The following is an 18,182-nucleotide window of genomic DNA, read 5'->3' as shown; positions in this document are numbered from 1 at the left end:
AATATGACTATATAAATGGAGAGCTAAGAGGTAGAAGGGAGATGCTTTGCAAACCACCTCGGCTTTGTCTATTGTAATAAAGTCTATGTTAATTTTACATAATTGTTTGAAAAATCTTCTTTACATACTTCTAGGTTCTTTGATCAGTATAAGGACGAATTTTGCCAGATCACCTACTGTACACTACATGACCAAAAGTATTTGGACACCTGCTCATCGAACATCTCATTCCAAAATCATGGGCATTAATATGGAGTTGGTCCCCCTTTGCTGCTATAACAGCCTCCATTCTTCTGGGAAGGCTTTCCACTAGATGTTGGAACATTGCTGTGGGGACTTGCTTCCATTCAGCCACAAGAGCATTAGAGGTCAGGCACTGATGTTGGGCGATTAGGCCTGGCTCGCAGTTGGCATTCCAATTCATCTCAAAGGTGTTCGATGGGGCTGAGGTCAGGGCTCTGTGCAGGCCAGTCAAGTTCTTCCACACCAATCTCAACAAACCATTTCTGTATGGACCTCACTTTGTGCACGGGGGCATTGTCATGCTGAAACAGGAAAGGACCTTCCCCAAACTGTTGCCACAAAGTTGGAAGCACATAATCGTCTAGAATGTCATTGTATGCTGTAGCGTTAATATTTCCCTTCACTAGAACTAAGGGGACTAGCCCGAACTATGAAAAACAGCCCCAGACCATTATTCCTCCTCCACCAAACTTTACAGTTGGCACTATGCATTGGGGCAGGTGGCGTTCTCCTTGCGTTCACCAAACCCAGATTCTTCCGTCGAACTGCCAGATGGTGAAGCGTGATTCATCACTCCAGAGAACGCGTTTCCACTGCTCCAGAGTCCAATGGCGGCGAACTTCACACCACTCCAGCCGACGCTTGGCATTGCGCGTGGTGATCTTAGGCTTGTGTGCGGCTGCTTGGTCATGGAAACCCATTTCATGAAGCTCCCAACGAACAGTTCTTGTGCTGACGTTGCTTCCAGAGGCAGTTTGGAACTCGGTAGTGAGTTCAGCACTCTGCGGTCCCGTTCAATGAGCTTGTGTGGCCTACTACTTCGTGGCTGACCCGTTGTTACTCCTATTCCACTTCACAATAACAGCACTTACAGTTGACATGGGCAGCTCTAGCAGGACAGACATTTGACGAACTGACTTGTTTAAAAGGTGGCATCCTATGACGGTGGCACTGAGCTCTTTAGTAAGGCCATTCTACTGCCAATTTTTGTCTATGGAGATTGGATGGCTGTGTGCGGTATGCAATTAATCATGGCAATACATTTCTACCATCCCCTCTCAACATCTGAATAAATGATATATATGTTTTGTTCTTCAATTATATAATTGGATAGGCCAGGCAGGAAAGGCATCAATTCCTAAAATGTACATACGCAATGCAGAGATTTGGCCAAATTATCAACCTGAGGTATGTTGCACATGTAAGGGCAAACTCTGAGGAAACGACTCGTATTAACAAATTGAATGGTGATCCTAAGTATGGCGACACATTACATTAAGCAGCTCAGCTCTTATACTTTTGTAGTAACACAGTAATTACATTAACAACATTGTATCATGTTGTCACATTGCAATTACCTAAGTAAAATGTAACAACAATGTTGTTAGTGTAGCAATTAGTGTTACGACACAATTATATGCAACTTAATGTGCAACGTGTGACCAAAAAATTATGTATTCAGTATTAGTAATGTGAGGGAATATGATGAGCTAGGTGGATTTATTTTCTAATGATCAATTATCCTTTTAAAATTATAAACTTGGATTAGCAATCACAACGTGCCATTGGAACACAGGACTGATGGTTGCTGATAATGGGCCTCTGTATGCCTATGTAGATATTCCATAAAAAATCAGCCGTTTCCAGCTACAATAGCCATTTACAACATTAACAATGTCTACACTGTATTTCTGATCAATTTGATGTTATGTTAATAGCCAAAAAAATTGCTTTTCTTTAGAAAACTAGGACATTTCTAAGTGACCCCAAACTTTTGAACGGTAGTGTACATCTATAAGATTAACAAGATATCTCAATAGGCCCACGGTACAAGCTTGAAACTAGAGTCAGCTATTGCTGAACATTTTCTAGGCCAACCTTTATCTTCCCTGACCTTTGTGCTCACTCCTTACTCTCCATCAACCTTCTACTTAAGCGGACATAAATTATGAAGTGGCATTGAAAAGCCCAGACATTCCTCTGCAAGCTTGTTGCCATTATTTTGTGTTGGTTTGATGAGATTTCTCTATGTGAGAGGTTATCAATTAAATGCCAAACCTTGCCGAGCTTTAGTCAGTGCTCTTATCTCCCTCACTAACTTTAAGCGTCAGTTGTCAGAGCAGCTTACCGATCACTGCACCTGTACACAGCCATTCTGAAATTAGCCCACTGTCATGCCCTGGCTCTGGGGACTCTTTAATGTTGAGCCAGGGTGTTAGTTCCTATGTTTAGTTGTTCCTTGTTTTCTGTCTAGATCGTTTAGATCTATGTTGGCCAGGGTGGTTCCCGATCAGAGGCAGCTGTTGCTCGTTGTCTCTGATTGGGAACCATACTTAGGCAGCCTGTTTTGCACAGTTGATTGTGGGTTCTTGTTCCGTAAGGTTTGTTTTGGTGTATAACCTAGGACTTCACGTATCGTTTGTTGTTTTGTTTTGATCGTGTATTCAGTACAATAAAAGATGTACGGTTATCACGCTGCGCCTTGGTCCGCTTCATCTAACGACGATCGTGACACCCACCCAACTACCTCATCCCCATATTGTTATTTATTTTGCTAATTTGCACCCCAGTATCTCTATTTGCACATCATCTTTTGCACATCTATCATTCCAGTGTTAATTGCGAAATTGTAACTATTTTCCACTATGGCCTATTTATTTATTGCCTTAACTCCATAATTTACTACATTCGCACACACTGTATATATATTTTCTGTTGTATTTTTGACTTTATGTTTTGTTTACCCCATATGTAACTCTGTGTTGTTGTTTTTAAATCGCACTGCTTTGCTTTATCTTGGCCAGGTCACAGTTGTAAATGAGAACTTGTTCTCAACTGGCTTACCTGGTTAAATAAAGGTGAAATAAAAAAATAAAAAATAAAAATAAAAAAATGATGAAAGCCGAAAGGGAGGCTTCAGGCACAGTAGTCCACCATCTCCACATCCTTTGATAGGGAAAGAGACGAATACAGTATCAACACTCACTCATCTATCTCATCAAACAACTTTTCAAAACTGGTATGCAAACTGTCTTCCCTCACGCGAACATCTGATTCTCTCCCTCATTGTAATTGGACCTTTGAATGCATCAGCGGTTATTAGTGCTGCTGAGCGAATAACCGAAATTGAGGTTATTCTTTGGTTTTTAAACAACTAATTGACCGACGTCGGTTCAATTATTTGAATTTCATTTCATTCATTTTTTTTTTGTTGAGCTGGATGTGCAGTTTCTGTAGAGCTAAATCAGATGAGGCCTGAACTGTGTCTAGTAAGGAGCTCTAGTTTCTAACAGGCCAATATTCTACATACAGTCATAAAAGTATGCCTTTTTTACTTTGAAGAACTACTAAAATAGTGATTTTGTAGCTTTATAGAGATGAGATGATGACTTGGAATGAAATAATAAAGTCATGAAATAAAAGTAAAGTAATGTAAAAAAAAATGATGGTTTATAAGTGATAAGCAGTAACGGGCAGTCACTACCATCATGGGACTTGTATTCATTGTTTTATTCAGTGATTTTACAGCATTCAACCCACATAATGCATAGAGCATTTAATGTAAAGAATAATAATATCGAAATCGAAATCATTCAGCACTAGCAAGTATGGTATTTCAATGGCTGCATACATTTTCATGGGCTCCCGAGTGGCGCAGCGGTCTAAGGCACTGCATCTCAGTGCTTAAGGCGTCACTACAGACCCCCTGGTTTGATTCCAGGCTGTATCACAACCGGCCGTGATTGGGAGTCCCATAGGGTGGCGCACAATTGGCCCAGCGTTGTCCGGGTTTGGCAGGTGTAGGCCGTCATTGTAAATAAGATATGGTCATTTTCACGTTTTCATAAAGTTTGGGAATTACGTATACTAAGGCATTTGTGAAAATTCTATAGCAATATAGAGTGGGAAAGCAGACGTGCGTTTGGACAATTAATAGACACTGCAGTAAATAAAACAGAATAAAAACATCTATCTTGTCCAGTACCGGAGTCTACACAGACTAATGCACTATAGAGACTCAGAGCTACAGTACACCTTTATACAAACAAGCCATTTGCCACACGGGCCTGCCATCATTCACTTTGAACTGGACTGTGTGTTTAGAGACAGTCACAACAGCACGACTTTAGATCATTAGAATGCATTCGCCAAAAACCATGTAAACACCACGGGAGTCCTCTTACATTTGGGAACTTTACAGTCCTATTGATCAAACAACCATGAAAAGGTAGGCTCTCTCTCCCTCAGTTATGCACATCAACAACAACAAGATCAACAACTAATGCTAGCCAGAGCAAGATGAGCTAAAATCTAATGAAGGAACATTAGATAAACCCACTCAAAGTTTTTCAGCTAGTTGGCCATCAAAATTGCACTGATAAACGATGGTGAATTGTAGCCTCCTCTTCCTTCTGCAGCTTGCTGCCAATGCATTCTAGTCCAAATCAAGCACCCAAGCTAACTGGCTAAAGTTGGCTAGCTTGCTAGCTAGCTCCTTCCAGACAGAAATGAGAGAATACAGTGGGGGAAGAAAGTATTTAGTCAGCCACCAATCGTGCAAGTTCTCCCACTTAAAAAGATGAGAGAGGCCTGTAATTTTCATCATAGGTACACGTCAACTATGACAGACAAAATGAGAAAAAAAAATCCAGAAAATCACATTGTAGGAATTTTTATGAATTTATTTGCAAATTATGGTGGAAAATAAGTATTTGGTCAATAACAAAAGTTTCTCAATACTTTGTTATATACGCTTTGTTGGCAATGACACAGGTCAAACGTTTTCTGTAAGTCTTCACATGGTTTTCACACACTGTTGCTGGTATTTTGGCCCATTCCTCCATGCAGATCTCCTCTAGAGCAGTGATGTTTTGGGGCTGTCGCTGGGCAACACAGACTTTCAACTCCCTCCAAAGATTTTCTATGGGGTTGAGATCTGGAGACTGGCTAGGCCACTCCAGGACCTTGAAATGCTTCTTACGAAGCCACTCCTTCGTTGCCCGGGCGGTGTGTTTGGGATCATTGTCATGCTGAAAGACCCAGCCACGTTTCATCTTCAATGTCCTTGCTGATGGAAGGAGGTTTTCACTCAAAATCTCACGATACATGGCCCCATTCATTCTTTCCTTTACACGGATCAGTCGTCCTGGTCCCTTTGCAGAAAAACAGCCCCAAAGCATGATGTTTCCACCCCATGCTTCACAGTAGGTATGGTGTTCTTTGGATGCAACTCAGCATTCTTTGTCCTCCAAACACGACGAGTTGAGTTTTTACCAAAAAGTTATATTTTGGTTTCATCTGACCATATGACATTCTCCAAATCCTCTTCTGGATCATCCAAATGCACTCTAGCAAACTTCAGACGGGCCTGGACATGTACTGGCTTAAGCAGGGGGACACGTCTGGCACTGCAGGATTTAAGTCCCTGGCGGCGTAGTGTGTTACTGATGGTAGGCTTTGTTTCTTTGGTCCCAGCTCTCTGCAGGTCATTCACTAGGTCCCCCCGTGTGGTTCTGGGATTTTTGCTCACCGTTCTTGTGATCATTTTGACCCCACGGGTGAGATCTTGCGTGGAGCCCCAGATCGAGGGAGATTATCAGTGGTCTTGTATGTCTTCCATTTCCTAAAAATTGCTCCCACAGTTGATTTCTTCAAACCAAGCTGCTTACCTATTGCAGATTCAGTCTTCCCAGCCTGGTCTACAATTTTGTTTCTGGTGTCCTTTGACAGCTCTTTGGTCTTGGCCATAGTGGAGTTTGGAGTGTGACTGTTTGAGGTTGTGGACAGGTGTCTTTTATACTGATAACAAGTTCAAACAGGTGCCATTAATACAGGTAACGAGTGGAGGACAGAGGAGCCTCTTAAAGAAGAAGTTACAGGTCTGTGAGAGCCAGAAATCTTGCTTGTTTGTAGGTGACCAAATACTTATTTCCACCATAATTTGCAAATAAATTCATAAAAAATCCTACAATGTGATTTTCTGGATTTTATTTTCTCAATTTTTCTGTCATAGCTGACGTGTACCTATGATGACAATTACAGGCCTCTCTCATCTTTTTAAGTGGGAGAACTTGCACAATTGGTGGCTGACTAAATATTTTTTTCCCCCACTGTACCTCACTGACCATTTTACTCGCCGTAGCAGAGCTCTTGACTAATTATTACTTTTTTTGCCTGTTTACTGACACCAGTCATATTCAGCAGGTGTTGCGCGTTCGTAAATTCATCAGTTGTTCTGCACTCTGGCACACTCAGATGAGAGTGCTCTGAAATCAGAGTAGATAGCCATAGGGAATTTGCGCACGCAAGAGATATGCTAACTGTATAACAGTCGTTGAATTTCTTGCTAGCTAACCAAATGACACCTGCATCTCTAGCTGTGTATAGCCTCCGAAAAACAATGAGGGGAAAAAGTCAGTCACTCACCCACTCTTCCAATGGTATGACATGACATCCTCCTAGCAACTAGCTAGCTATCTAGCTAACGTTAGGCTCCGTGTTTTTAGCTTGCTACATAAATAGATACGCTAGCCTATTAGCCATGTTATGACTGACTTGTGATCATTGCCCTTGATAGTTTGATTGTATTGACATTCCCAGCATTATTTACATTCGTCCATTTTTGTCCAGAATATTGAGTCATTGAAACTGAAATAGTGCATCCCGAATGGAGGCAGCAAACAACGCACCAGGCTAGCTGTGATTTACAACCTGATAGCAATATTTTTTGGACTACCAAGACATTTATTGGTGAATTATATGAATCATGCATTAAACTGCATCCATCTATTCTGCCAACAATGCCTTAGTGTACGTCATGGAACGTTGAGTCAAATAGAAGCTATTTTTTAAAGCTATTAAAAAGTATGTTTTGCAGCATAAACTGGGAATTTGATATTTTTTACTGATATTATGATTGTCTGTTGGTTTCATATCTGAAAAGTAGTTAAAACGCTGTCAGTTCCACTTTAAACTTTAGGTCACAGGTTACTTTGTGTGCTAAAGGTTAAATGTATTTTGCAATGGGAAGTAATAGTTGTACATTTTGATTGGGAAATGCTTAATGGTTGTGTTTTTGTATTCTTATAATTGAGACCTTCTGGCTTATTATGTCCGAGTTTATGGACTGCTTATCCTTTAACATCATGCTGTGTGTGACTGCTGTCTTTCCATCGGCCCTATGCAGTGGTGTAGTGGTGCCTGGAGAAGTGGGTATACTCTAATTTTGCCAAGAAGTTCCCAAACGACCCGCCCAGCGAAGGAACGGCAACCTGTGTGAAAGAACTTACGTTTTTCTATGTTTTTTATGCGTTTTCCTATAGATTTTTCAGATTTCCACGCTCATAATCACACTTTATATATATATATATATATATATATACAGTGGGGAAAAAAAGTATTAAGTCAGCCACCAATTGTGCATGTTCTCCCACTTCAAAAGATGAGAGAGGCCTGTAATTTTCATCATAGGTACACGTCAACTATGACAGACAAAATGAGAAAAAAAAATCCAGAAAATCACATTGTAGGATTTTTTATGAATTTATTTTTAAATTATGGTGGAAAATAAGTATTTGGTCAATAACAAAAGTTTCTCAATAGTTTGTTATATACCCTTTCTTGGCAATGACACAGGTCAAACGTTTTCTGTAAGTCTTCACAAGGTTTTCACACACTGTTGCTGGTATTTTGGCCCATTCCTCCATGCAGATCTCCTCTAGAGCAGTGATGTTTTGGGGCTGTCGCTGGGCAACACAGAATTTCAACTCCCTCCAAAGATTTTCTATGGGGTTGAGATCTGGAGACTGGCTAGGCCACTCCAGGACCTTGAAATGCTTCTTACAAAGCCCCTCCTTCATTGCCCGGGCGGTGTGTTTGGGATCATTGTCATGCTGAAAGACCCAGCCACGTTCCATCTTCAATGCCCTTGCTGATGGAAGGAGGTTTTCACTCAAAATCTCACGATACATGGCCCCATTCTTTCCTTTACACGGATCAGTCGTCCTGGTCCCTTTGCAGAAAAACAGCCCCAAAGCATGATGTTTCCACCCCCATGCTTCACAGTAGGTATGGTGTTCTTTGGATGCAACTCAGCATTCTTTGTCCTCCAAACACGACGAGTTGAGTTTTTACCAAAAAGTTCTATTTTGGTTTCATCTGACCATATGACATTCTCCCAATCCTCTTCTGGATCATCCAAATGCACTCTAGCAAATGTCAGACGGGCCTGGACATGTACTGGCTTAAGCAGGGGGACACGTCTGGCACTCCAGGATTTGAGTCCCTGGCGGCATAGTGTGTTACTGATGGTAGGCTTTGTTACTTTGGTCCCAGCTCTCTGCAGGTCATTCACTAGGTCCCCCCGTGTGGTTCTGGGATTTTTGCTCACCGTTCTTGTGATCATTTTGACCCCACGGGGTGAGATCTTACATGGAGCCCCAGATCGAGGGAGATTATCAGTGGTCTTGTATGTCTTCCATTTCCTAATAATTGCTCCCACAGTTGATTTCTTCAAACCAAGCTGCTTACCTATTGCAGATTCAGTCTTCCCAGCCTGGTGCAGGTCTACAATTTTGTTTCTGGTGTCCTTTGACAGCTCTTTGGTCTTGGCCATAGTGGAGTTTGGAGTGTGACTGTTTGAGGTTGTGGACAGGTGTCTTTTATACTGATAACAAGTTCAAAGAGGTGCCATTAATACAGGTAACGAGTGGAGGACAGAGGAGCCTCTTAAAGAAGAAGTTACAGGTCTGTGAGAGCCAGAAATCTTGCTTGTTTGTAGGTGACCAAATACTTATTTTCCACCATAATTTACAAATAAATTCATAAAAAATCCTACAATGTGATTTTCTGGAATTTTTTTTCTCAATTTGTCTGTCATAGTTGACGTGTACCTATGATGAAAATTACAGACCTCTCTCATCTTTTTAAGTGGGAGAACTTGCACAATTGGTGGCTGACTAAATACTTTTTTCCCCCACTGTATATACACAGTTCCAGTTAAAAGTTTGGACACACCAACTCATTCAACGGTTTTTCTTTATTTTTACCATTTTCTACATTGTAGAATAATAGTGAAGACATCAAAACTATGAAATAACACATATGGAATCATGTAGGAACCAAAAAAGTGTTAAACAAATCAAAATATATTTCATATCTGAGATTCTTCAAATAGCCACCCTTTGCCTTGATGACAGCTTTGCACACTCTTGGCATTCTCTCAACCAGCTTCACCTGGAATGCTTTTCCAACAGTCTTGAAGGAGTTCCCACATATGCTTAGCACTTGTTGGGTGCTTTTCCTTCACTCTGCTGTCCGACTCATCCCAAACCATCTCAATTGGGTTGAGGTTGGGTGATTGTGGAGGCCAGGTCATCTGATGCAGCACTCTCCTTCTTGGTAAAATAGCCCTCACACAGCCTGGAGAAGTGTTGGGTCATTCTCCTGTTGAAAAGCAAATGATAATCCCACTAAGCCCAAACCAGATGGGATGGCGTATTGCTGCAGAATGCTGTGGTAGCCATGCTGGTTAAGTGTGCCTTGAATTTTAAATAAATCACAGACAGTGTCACCAGCAAAGAACCCCCATACAATAACACCTCCTCCTCCATGCTTTATGGTGGGAACTACACATGCAGAGATCATCTGTTCACCCACACCGCATCTCACAAAGACACAGCGGTTGGAACCAAAAATCTCCAATTTGGATTCCAGACCAAAGGACTAATTTCTACCGGTCTAATGTCCATTGCTCGTGTATCTTGGCCCAAGCATGTCTCTTCTTCTTATTGGTGTCCTTATATAGTGGTTTCTTTGCAGCAATTCGACCATGAAGGCCTGATTCACACAGTCCCCTCTGAACAGTTGATGTTGAGATGTGTCTGTGACTTGAACTCTGTGAAGCATTATTTGGGCTGCAATCTGTCACAACACAACTGATTGGCTCAAACGCATTAAGAAGGAAAGAAATTCCACAAATTCACTTTTAAGAAGACAACCTGATAATTGAAATGCATTCCAGGTGACTACCTCATGAAGCTGGTTGAGAGATTGCCAAGAGTGTGCAAAACTGTCATCAAGGCAAAGGGTGGCTATTTGAAGATTATAAAATATATTTTGATTTGTTTAACACTTTTTTGGTTACTATATGATTCCATATGTGTTATTTCATAGTTTTGATGTCTTCACTATTATTCTACAATGTAGAAAATAGTAAAAATAAAGGAAAACCCTTGAATGAGTAGGTGTGTCCAAACTTTTGACTGGTAGTGTATATTTGTTTTGATTGTCTAAGTCCACAACAATGCTTAAACCACATTAATCTGATTGGGTGGGCCTGTCAGGGACTGGCTCCCCAGTGGGTGGGCCTCTATCCACCCAGGCCCATCCATGTCTACGCCCCTGATGCAAACAACACGTGATGACAATTGCGCATCACATATAGCCTACTAACCAACACTTCGGACTCAACTTTTTCAATACCTGGTTTGCATACCCATTGTTGCCTTAGTTAGCATTTACTGGTAGATATAATAAGTTGAAACGTCTTTCCTACACTACCGGCTACCGACATCATTATTATGTGAGCTGCTCCATGCCAAAACCAGTTGAGAGCTGCCCACTCTTGCTGTCTGCAGATGACATTCTGCTGAAACTAGGCTATGTGTGTGGCGCGCATGTGAATATATTTCCTGTGCTTTGCGATTGTGTAGGCTACTTTGTGCATGATTTCTTTATTGTACTACAGAATTGATAATTCATATACCTCCACAACACTACTTTGACTATAAATAATGCCCACTGAAAAGAAAGTGGGTATACGGCTTATACCTGCGTTTACCTTCCACTACACCACTGACCGTTCGTGTTTTACAAAAAGTGCACTCTCCTACATGAACGCGCTGGTATTACGTTTGCTGTCCTTTAAGAATCACGAACCTGTCACACACTGAAGGCCTATTAGGTTCGCCACTGAGCAAACATGTCTATAATAGATATAAAGGCTGTTAAGATATGAATGTTTCAAGAAAGGAGTGTAAGGCCTATATATTTGGCCTTGCGAAGCGGTTCTATGCGCTGACTGAATGGAAGCTGATAATTACGAGTTTTTTTACTCCCCTTGTCTCCTTGTGTCCAAGACCGAGTCAAGACCGAGTACCAATGTATCAGACACCGAGACAAGACCGAGACACTCAATGTGGTCTCGAGACCGGACTCGATTCCGAGACCGGTCTCAAGTACTACAACACAGGCCTACAGTGGGGAAAAAAAGTACTTAGTCAGCCACCAATTGTGCAAGTTCTCCCACCTAAAAAGATGAGAGAGGCCTGTAATTTTCATCATAGGTACACGTCAACTATGACAGACAAAATGAGATTTTTTTTCTCCAGAATATCACATTGTAGGATTTTTAATGAATTTATTTGCAAATTATATGGTGGAAAATAAGTATTTGGTCAATAACAAAAGTTTCTCAATACTTTGTTATATACCCTTTGTTGGCAATGACACAGGTCAAACGTTTTCTGTAAGTCTTCACAAGGTTTTCACACACTGTTGCTGGTATTTTGGCCCATTCCTCCATGCAGATCTCCTCTAGAGCAGTGATGTTTTGGGGCTGTCGCTGGGCAACACAGACTTTCAACTCCCTCCAAAGATTTTCTATGGGGTTGAGATCTGGAGACTGGCTAGGCCACTCCAGGACCTTGAAATGCTTCTTACGAAGCCACTCCTTCGTTGCCCGGACGGTGTGTTTGGGATCATTGTCATGCTGAAAGACCCAGCCACATTTCATCTTCAATGCCCTTGCTGATGGAAGGAGGTTTTCACTCAAAATCTCACGATACATGGCCCCATTCATTCTTTCCTTTACACGGATCAGTCGTCCTGGTCCCTTTGCAGAAAAACAGCCCCAAAGCATGATGTTTCCACCCCCATGCTTCACAGTAGGTATGGTGTTCTTTGGATGTAACTCAGCATTCTTTGTCCTCCAAACACGACGAGCTGAGTTTTTACCAAAAAGTTCTATTTTGGTTTCATCTGACATTCTCCCAATCCTCTTCTGGATCATCCAAATGCACTCTAGCAAACTTCAGACGGGCCTGGACATGTACTGGCTTAAGCAGGGGGACACGTCTGGCACTGCAGGATTTGAGTCCCTGGCGGCGTAGTGTGTTACTGATGGTAGGCTTTGTTACTTTGGTCCCAGCTCTCTGCAGGTCATTCACTAGGTCCCCCCGTGTGGTTCTGGGATATTTGTTCACCGTTCTTGTGATCATTTTGACCCCACGGGGTGAGATCTTGCGTGGAGCCCCAGATCGAGGGAGATTATCAGTGGTCTTGTATGTCTTCCATTTCCTAATAATTGCTCCCACAGTTGATTTCTTCAAACCAAGCTGCTTACCTATTGCAGATTCAGTCTTCCCAGCCTGGTGCAGGTCTACAATTTTGTTTCTGGTGTCCTTTGACAGCTCTTTGGTCTTGGCCATAGTGGAGTTTTGGAGTGTGACTGTTTGAGGTTGTGGACAGGTGTCTTTTATACTGATAACAAGTTCAAACAGGTGCCATTAATACAGGTAACGAGTGGAGGACAGAAGAGCCTCTTAAAGAAGAAGTTACAGGTCTGTGAGAGCCAGAAATCTTGCTTGTTTGTAGGTGACCAAATACTTATTTTCCACCATAATTTGCAAATAAATTCATTAAAAATCCTACAATGTGATTTTCTTGATTTTTCTTTCTCATTTTGTCTGTCATAGTTGACGTGTACCTATGATGAAAATGTCAGGCCTCTCATCTTTTTACGTGGGAGAACTTGCACAATTGGTGGCTGACTAAATACTTTTTTCCCCCACTGTATATGTTAAAATCTTATGATCCATTATTATTATTAGGCTTACTGGCTACTGAGGAACTAAACAATTATTAACCATACAGATGTAGGATCTTAATTTGAGACAGTTTGCTGCAGCAGGAAAATAATCCTGCAGCAACAGAAAATGTGAATTATTAAGTGGATTATAATTAATATATTTTTTTGTAGGGGTTGATACATTTTTCATAAGGGAAAATCAAGTCTGAAAATTCAAAGTGGAAATTACAAACAAACTAAATCTCAAATACACTAAGTTTTACATTTCCTGCATTAAAGGAAAGTTATCCTGCAACAGGTTGATCAAATTAAGATCCTACATCTGTAAAAAGCTACAGTATTCTAAATGATGAATAACAGAAATGTGCATTAATTGTTAACAAAGTTCTCATTAAACTTTCACGAGGAGACATTATTTGATATAATGCATGTGCTTTACCTTCAGTTCTAAATGAGCACGAACCTGTTGTGTCTTGCCAATGTCGCAATTTAGCATACTTCACTGCAGGCCCGGCGGCAGGATTAACTCGGCAAGGGGGCATCAGAAATGACTAAGGGGGCACAACTATTTTCGCTTGCTGATAACACAGGATGGATAATAATCGATAGTACAATTACACACAATGTATTTGCAGCCACGCACAGCTGTCTTGCCGCAAGAATACAGGCTACTGCACCGTTTTACAAACATGGACAATTCATAACCGGCTCCAGAAATGTCAAGTTATGACAACACTACACAGCTACATGCACAATACCCATCAATCCAATGCAAAACAGTTGCTAATTACCGTAATAACACTTCATCATGCCAATACAATGCATTTCCAATCACGGAAAGCAAACAATAATGTACAATGCACTACCACGACTTATCGGTAAAATGCAGCTTGGAAGCAGCTACCAAGCTGTCTTCCCACAAGAGTGCCGTACTACGCTAGGTATGATAACAGAGAAATTAGTATTCCATAGCAACGAGTTGTTTATGGCAACACTATAGCTACATCATTACTCAACCATTGGTCAAGGTCTGCCCACCCTCATCAATGTAATGCAAAGCACCTCTTCTACATTATAAAACAACATTAAAAACAATCCAATTATATTGTAAACCAAACATTTCCAATCCAATCACATCACAGAAATCAAGCAGTAGACCTGGCAGCAACACCAATAAAGAAAATCACGTCTACTCCTATTTCCGACATTTGCCACACATTTCCAAAAGCTAGCAAATAACAAAATTATACAAGCCCAGCCAGGCTGCCTGTTCTTACCAAGATTCAAAAGAGTTGCAGCCGCCTTGATGCTGTGTTGAACCCCCTCAGCAGTCTCTCGTTCCACTCCCCACGGAATTTGCTTGTAAGATCCCTCTCAAATGCCAGTTGAATCAGCTGCGCTTTCCTCCTGTGCTCACTGAATATGTTTTTCAATGTTGAAAAAGAGTTCTTGCAAATTGCTGTGGATGCTCCAAATGTTAATCCCAGCTTCAATGCCATCATCACAGTAGACATTGCTGTTAGAGGCCCGGAGTATCTATCCAAAATGCTCTGCGTTGGCCATTTGTCTTCTCCAGATCGAGCGATTTCAGTCTGTAGAAACTGGCGTGCGACAGTAAACTCAGTTTCCACAAAATCTCCTGAGATTAAGTCCAGCAGTGGTTTCACTTTTTCCATAAAGATTTCATTCTCTGGGTGTAAGGCACACAGGGCCTCAAGAAGTTGGCTGTTTCATTCGTTAAATCTTGCTGACATTTCTCCCAGTACAGCATCCAGAGTGCTGAAAAACAGTATTTGGCACTCCCTCTCATTATCCTCTTCTTGCTGGCCCATTGTTGTTCAGATTACTACTCACTACTCTTTGCCGTTTGCTTGAGCGGGGGTGTCCAAGTGTGCTTGTATTTCTCCCATAACTCATCAAACTGCATCTGCCTTGCAGGAATATTCCTTTGAACCACGCGCTACAAAATGCCAGTTTTCACCCACAGTACAGGCGGGTTGGGAATTTTCCCAGACAAACCTGTGCTGGCTCCTCATCACCGAGGTCGTCAGGCACATTAACGGAGGTGTCGGTGCTTGTAATGCTAGGTTCGGTCTTGGCGGCTGCAGGCCCCTCCTCGGGTTGGTTACCTCCTATGTCACCAGGCTGCAAGATGGTTGCGCAGGTGCCTTTGCTGCTGGGCTCGGCAGCCTTGGCCTCGGCGATTAGCGTTGGCCCAGCGGCCTTGGCCTCTGTGGCAGGCTTCTCCCTGTGCCCTGGCGAAGCCACTTTCTAATATCCATTTTTTTTACATTTTTAGTCATTTAGCAGACGCTCTTATCCAGAGCGACTTTTCATACTGGCCCCCGGTGGGAATCGAACCCACAACCCTGGCGTTGCAAACGCCATGCTCTACATCCCTGCCGGCCATTCCCTCCCCTACCCTGGACGACGCTGGGCCAATTGTGCGCCGCACCATGGGTCTCCCGGTCATGGCCAGCTACGGCCATCATACTATCAGCTACCTACCTAACTGTTAACATTAGCTAAATTCCATCCAGCTGTGCGGTGAAACTTTTTTTTTCTTCTTTTAGTACGTAACTTTGAAAGTAAACCTAAACGGTCAAATTGACCCCGCCCTTCTACTGTGAAGGCCAATCGTTTTTTTTCAACCAGTAAAATGTGTATGAGTTAGGTATGATGCGTGCAAGGGAGTTGCATGAACAAAGCATACACAACAAATCGTTTGGGCATGACCGTGTGGGGGCAGATTGTGGGACAGAATAGGGACACAAAACTGAGGGGGCATTGCCCCCTTTTGCACCCTTGTGGCGCCTGGCCTGCACAGGATGGCTGCACTGGCATTTCAACTTTCATGTTGAGACACCTGGCTGCATGACAAACTTGTAATGAGAATAGTGATGGTTACAATTATTTTGAGAAAAAGTTGGTTTATTATTTTAACTGGTAAAGGAAAAGGTATTTCATAACAGTCACTACAGTCTCGCACGCTGTCAGTATAACCAGGTGAAAAGGCAAGCAACAATACCATCTCAATATTGTTGCGCAAAATTATTCCGTTCTGCAAATTCCCCCCATGTTTCAAAAGAAAATGTCAAAAACAAAATGAGTTAATATAACCTCAAACGGAGATACGCCAGAATAGTAAAAACAACAAAAAATACATATAAATATTGTACATGGTCTGTGCCATTGTGTTACTTTTTGGAGGGGAAGAAAAAACCTGCACACGAATATCAATGACAGCAATTCGGGAGTAAAATAGACAACATGAAAACAGATCGCTTATCATTGGTAATATGAATTTCACCCAACACGTAGGCTTTGTCCCAATCCTAATAAACGTTTTTGTAAGAGAGTTAAGACACATCCATTCTCTTCTTTTTTTGTAAACTAAACATAAATCAACAGTGACCTATCCAAAGATCGAAATGCATTTGTCAACAAAAAAAAATCAGTAAGGACTGAGGCACTGTAATGCAAAACAATAACAAAATAAAGATAAGTACAAAAATAGGAAGATAAAGAAGAAAAAAGGTAAGAGGGGAAGAAATTACTCACCAAGGAAAATGTCAAAGAGTAAGAATGTTCCTAGAGCAATAAGAGATCGGCAGACGCAGAAGGTACAGTACTGTCACGGCAGCGAAGCAAGCAGTAGTTCGAGTAGCACAACTATCACCATGGAGGAAACCACTTCTGTTTTATAGGGGTGGAAGCAAGGCATATGTGCACAGTGCACTGGAACTCCCGCATAATATAGGCAAAGGCTATCATCACCTCCATGGAAACCATGTGAAATGTTGATAATGATTTGTATGAAATAACATTTCAAATAGTGTGGCACAAATCACAATTCATATGACTGCAGCTAGAATGCCAATTCATATTGGCAGGTGCAATGTCATTTTGTAACACATTTTTTGTTAGGGTTTAGAACTGTTATCCTACCGGTTAGTGGTTTGCATAATCTCAATCTCACTTCAACATAATTGATTTGAGTTTGTTTGCTAATTTATATTAAATCTGTGTTACACAAACCACAAACAGGTTATGTAACAATTATACACTGTAATTGCAGTGTACCTGCCATTACCATGTGAATACATAGACGGACCCAACTTTATACTGCTATAATCCTGATCTTGGTCAACCATCACTGAATAAGAGGTCTAGAATGAATGATGACAGTGAATTATTATGTGGATTATAATTAACGATCATTTTTGTAGGGGTTGATACAAGTCTGACATTTCAAAGAGGAAATTACAAACTTCAGAAGGCTTTTTTAAACCTCAAATACACTACAAGTTCTACATTTCCTGCGTTGACGGAAAGTTGTCCTGCAACAGGGTAATCAAATTATGTGACTTGTGCTGGGAGTGTTACCACTCAACTACGGCTCTGCACAGAGATTACAATATATTATAAATGAATTCAGTGCAGTAAAAACCCATTGGCAGGGTCGTCCATGCTGCTGAGGCTTTATGCAGAGGGAACTGAGGGCCAGTGCTCCCTGGCTTTGCAGTAAACTGCTGATGGAGAGTCTCAAGCTATTGAAGGTCCTGTCTTTGCTCCTGACTCTAGGCCGCGTCGGTCTCACCCAAAAACAGCTGTGTTAGCAGTCTGACTTCCCTGGGTTCTATTTTCTCATTGTACTAGACAGCCAAATATGCTCTCATCTTACAGCAGTGTCCTGCTCTACACAGTGTCCTCCTCATCTCTCTCGCATTGATACACACACACACACACACACACATACACACACACACGACCAGGCAGGGGTGGGCAGCAAAGGGCGATACCAGTCAACAAAGGCACGCACCGCAAGGATTAAGGGCTTGTTATCCTTGTGTGCATGTGCAATTACACAGGCTTACTCAATTATTTAACATTACTTGTCCTTTAAATATAACGGACTGAAACAACTAAAAATAAGCCTACATGTGGCCTAACGTGAAAGATCACACAGCTTTCCACAGTGATATAGGAGCAGTTGGTCGAAAGGATTCCACGAAGCACTGAGTCTATATCAAAAACACATTGTCCTATAACACACTATAGTGTGCCATAG

The 18,182-nt window shown here is 41.7% G+C and overlaps 1 protein-coding gene across 3 annotated transcripts in view; it reads right to left on the bottom strand.

Moving 5' to 3' along the window:
• The window catches only part of raly (RALY heterogeneous nuclear ribonucleoprotein), a 210,648-nt gene extending 193,874 nt beyond the window's left edge, over nucleotides 1-16,774 (bottom strand). For all 3 annotated transcript variants that reach the window (XM_041892592.1, XM_041892594.1, XM_041892593.1), the window contains exon 1: nucleotides 16,673-16,774. The gene's annotated coding sequence lies outside the window, so the exon portion shown is untranslated. The remainder of the gene's footprint in view (nucleotides 1-16,672) is intronic.
• Between the last annotated feature and the right edge of the window lie 1,408 nt (nucleotides 16,775-18,182).

Source organism: Coregonus clupeaformis, chromosome 12 (assembly GCF_020615455.1).
Source record: "Coregonus clupeaformis isolate EN_2021a chromosome 12, ASM2061545v1, whole genome shotgun sequence".
In the NCBI taxonomy this organism is placed as follows: domain Eukaryota; kingdom Metazoa; phylum Chordata; class Actinopteri; order Salmoniformes; family Salmonidae; genus Coregonus; species Coregonus clupeaformis.
Note: the sequence above shows the minus strand (reverse complement) of the source record. Positions and strands in the feature narration are given on the sequence as shown.